Here is a 4,589-nt window from a genome sequence, read left to right on the forward strand (position 1 = left end):
GGAATCGACTGCAAGGCCCAAAATTGAACAAAACTTCACTTTAGAAATTGAAGATTTCTTGTTGTGGATGGTGAAGTAGATGCGATCCTTGTTCTTGTCATATGTCACCGAAGAATAAACTTGTGATAATAGCGACATTGGAACGGATTCAACCTGGGTTAGGGATAAAACCAGGGGGAATATTTCAAGCATTCCACAACCTGTAACATATATGGATCATATAAGAACGGACTAAGTTCAATGATCATGTTTTGGTTGGGTTTTATGGTGAGCAAAGAAGATGATGCGGTCTGATCATGTGCAGATGAAGAAGTCTCCATTGATGAATGAAGAAGAAGATGAACAGTGTTTGCTTGTTGTTTACATTGAGAGAATTGAGACTGGTAATGTAACATCCCGGAATAGCAAGAGTAGAGTTGAAGGACTAAAAATGTAAATTTTGAAGGGCAACTCGGCGAGTTCATGGATGGACTCGGCGAGTAGGGTCGCGACTTGGTCGCGAGTCTAAAGATTGACTCGACGAGTAGGTGCTGAGTGGAGAAAACCCTAAATCCGGGGAATGAGCCCTATTTAAAGAACATTATGTCCTCTCCCCAGCCTCTTTGATCCCCCTTGAAGTCCAGAAACCCTAGAAATCATGTTTGTGAAAGATTGGAGTGCATTTGGAGCTTGGGGAGGTGTTTGTTGAAGAAATCTTGAAGGAGAAGAGGCTTGGATCATAGGGCTTTGCTTGGATTCGAGTTTTATTGCAGTTGGGGCATTCTTTTGAGGTAATATCTCGTTCTTGGGCTGTGTTCTTCTAGATTCTTCATTTTTGGGTTGTGTGGGAAGCTTAGATTTGTGGCATCTTGAGTTTGAAGGATAGATCTAAGGTTGCTACCTCAGATCTGGAGTGGAGAAGGTCTTAAGAGCATTAAAGTCCTTGTTCTTGTGTTGTTGATGGAGCTATCTTGTCCCAAACCCCAAACCCTAGAGTAAAAAGGCCTAGATCTCTTTGGACTCACGTAAAGTTTGCCACTTTACGTGATGGATGGGTTGTAGGAGGCTAGATCTATGTTTTGGATCAATTGCATGGCCTGGAATACTTCTGTTTGGATTCAGACCGGTTGTACTCAGCGAGTCACAAGGGTGGACTCGACGAGTTGCTTGAAGATGAGCTGGAACTCGACGAGTTGGATGAACAACTCGGCGAGTAGGTTGAAGATAGCCTTAGACTCGGCGAGTCTGTTCTTAGACTCGGCGAGTCTTGTCGAAGAGTCCCAATATTTTTCTGGTTGAGTCGAGAATCAGTGAGTCAAGGGATGACTCGGTGAGTTGAGTGCGAGTGGACTCAGAGTTGTTGGACTCGACGAGTCTCGGGGTGACTCGGCGAGTTAGGTCGCGGGTTGAGGGAAGTTCTGAGCTTGGGGACTCGGCGAGTCATCGGGTTGACTCGGCGAGTAGAGTCAGTCAGGGGTTGACTTTGACTTTGTCCAACGTTGACCAGTTGTCTTCCGGGGGTATTTTGGTAATTAAGGGTATATATTGAGTTGAGTGTTTTGGTGTTCAGTAGAGGAGTTCGTGTTGGAGTTCGGAGCAGCGAGATCTTATCCTTTCAGCTGACAGTTTCGAGGTGAGTTATCCTCACTATATCAACAGGGTCTAAGGCACCAAGGCCGGCCCTTTTATCGGATTGAGATCCGGGTATCTGTTGTTATGTTATTGCTTTGATATGTTTGCATCCTGGTAGTTAGGATGGTATTCGTTAGAGACCTGGTTAAGGTCGGTATCCTTGTGAGTAGGGTAAGGCTATGCTAGTGATCGGTTAGGTCGGTATCCTATCAGAGTATGTTGTGTTATGTGATCTGCTAGATCGGTTTGCCTGAATATGAATTGTTATGTGATTGTATGTTTATGTGCACATGATTGGTTGGACTGGAGTTGGGTTGAGGTGGGTCCTACTTCGTGCTGTAGGCCAAGATACCCAGGGTGGACCGGTTATTCCGAAGGCCCGACGAGCGGTCCGGATAGGCTGTAGGCCCCACGAGGGCGGACCAGACATGCCGAGGCTCGGAGAGTGGACCAGGCCGACTGAAGGCCCGGGCGCGGGCAGACCAGTCATACTGTAGAATCAGAGAGTGGACCAGGTGAGTTGAAGGCCCAGTGCAGGCGGACCAACCACACTGTAGACTCGAGGGACATTATTAGACTCGAAGGGTGGACTCAGTCGACTGAAGGCCCGTTAAGGCGGACCAGTCCCACAGGAGACCCGATATGCATGGCTGTTCTGTGATTTGTTATGAGATAGAGTGATATGTGTATGGTATATGTGGTTGGTATTTTGGGGTTATCTCACTAAGCTTTCGGGCTTACAGTTGTGGTTTTATGTTTTTCAGGTTCTTTAGGAGACTGTGGCAAGGCGAAGGCGTGATCGTACCGCTCCTCATGATTTTGTAGTAATGTGATTCTGGGAATACTCTAAAAGATTTGTATTGAAAACCTTTTTGTAATAATTTAATGAAATCGGGTTGTTTTTGAAAAATTTAAATTGGTTGGATTTTTTCGGTCGTTACAAGTTGGTATCAAAGCCTTGGTTTGAGTGAATTGGAGGAACACTTGTGTGACTCCAGTCTCAAATCGAGGAGGGTTTTCAAAAGAGAATTTAAAATGGTTTTCAAAATAAGTAAAGGAGGATGCGGAGGTACGATCAGCCGGAGCCAGTAAGTAACCCCATAGTACCATACATGATATTTGTTTTATTGAGCTTTGATAGAACAACATGCTAGAGTTAGTCTAGGGATCTTCAGAATTTCTTGATGTGTTGCCTGAATTATGATGCCTGCTAGCCTAGGGTTTTCTTGTGAGAGATTTCTAGTGTTCCTCTAGTTGTGAGGATAGAGCGATGTTATGCATGTTTTCGCTAGGGTGTTGTGGAAGTACTTCATACAAATATGGGTTGGTGTGGAAGGTAGTATGGGCCCGTACTACTGAAAGCACAGGACCCATACGCGTATCAGGGAAACCATGATCTCCAGGGTTAGGTTGAGAGTTGGTTCTCGGGATAGTGGGAAGTGTCTAAGATTTTGGTGTTTTATTTTCAGTATGGAGATTTCAGGGTGTGTTGGGAGTGGATTTGGGTCAGGATTAGGAGCAGGAGAGGGAGTTCCGGGTGGGTTCGTACCGCCCGAGGTTGTCCGTCAGATGAGTACGCGCGAGTTGGATGCGAGGATTCGTGAGATCCTGCATGATGAGGTTGCTGCATTGTTTCGGGCTGAGCTGCCGGAGTTGTTTGGGTCGATCAAGACCACCATGGTGGAGTATTTTGATGAGCCCTATGCGGCTCTCACGGAGACGGCTGTCGCAGCGGGCTTACAGTTGTGGTTTTATGTGTATGGTATATGTGGTTGGTATTTTGGGGGTATCTCACTAACCTTTCGGGCTTACAGTTGTGGTTTTATGTTTTTCAGGTTCTTTAGGAGACTGTGGCAAGACGAAGGCGTGATCGTACAGCTCCTCATGATTTTGTAGTAATGTGATTCTGGGAATACTCTAAATGATTTGTATTGAAAACCTTTTTGTAATAATTTAATGAAATCGGGTTGTTTTTGAAAAAATTAAATTGGTTGGATTTTTCGGTCGTTACAGGTAAATGACAAATAAAACATTCACCCCTTTATATACCGTTGCCTGGAGAAAGAAAATCGTGATGATGAGGTTGCTAAAACGTCGCCTGAAAAATCGTGATGTGTGACAGTATGGTTACTCCGAGGACTACGTCAGCACGCATGGGTTTAGAAACGGATGAAATTCACGCGCCTAAATCTTATCTTTAATTGGCATTTGAAATTCCATATAACTCCTTGTTTGGTTACGATGGATAACCAAAACTCATACCAAACAGTACCTAGAATGTTGGAAAATAAAATTTTCGTGCATAAGTGTGACAAAGAGAAAGAAATAAATCAAATGTGTATAGGATGTGAGTGATGTCAGTGAGACATAAAGCAGAGGATTCCGGGCAAGAATCACTTCCTACAAAGTCAAGATAGACTTGAAGTGCTTGTGTGGTTTCCCGAAAAATACGATCAACTGTTTGTTAATAAACATTGAAAGGCTTCTTTTAATCATAGGTTTAGGGTAGCTTGTGTTCAACCCAACTTCGAGTTTTAACATAAAACCGATCGTTAGAAGAAGTATCTGTGAGATCGATGTGGTCTATTGAACAGGTAGGTAGGATATCATATTTTAGTGACTATTTTGGAATCAGAAATCTCAAAAAAAATAAACTGGATCTTTTTGGGAAGAAATGCCTTGGCTGTAGACAATTTCATAAAGATCTCACAAAAATAAAAAGAGATTTCCTTTGGTAACCAGTAAAATCTTGAATGTATAATTCACCGTCAATTTATTTTTGGTGTTGGATTTTGGGTTTCACTCAGCACATGGTATACGTGTCTAAGATCATAAACACAGATGTTGTGTAACCATAAACCTCAGTGGTAAAGACCGAGAGTCTCCAGGGTTACGTTGGTCAACCGAAAGTAGATGGAGAATGTAAAGAGGTGGCTTAAGGACCGAATGTGCCTTCTGCTAGATAATCCTGACAGAGC

Source organism: Lactuca saligna, chromosome 8 (assembly GCF_052625555.1).
Source record: "Lactuca saligna cultivar CGN05327 chromosome 8, ASM5262555v1, whole genome shotgun sequence".
In the NCBI taxonomy this organism is placed as follows: Eukaryota; Viridiplantae; Streptophyta; class Magnoliopsida; order Asterales; family Asteraceae; genus Lactuca; species Lactuca saligna.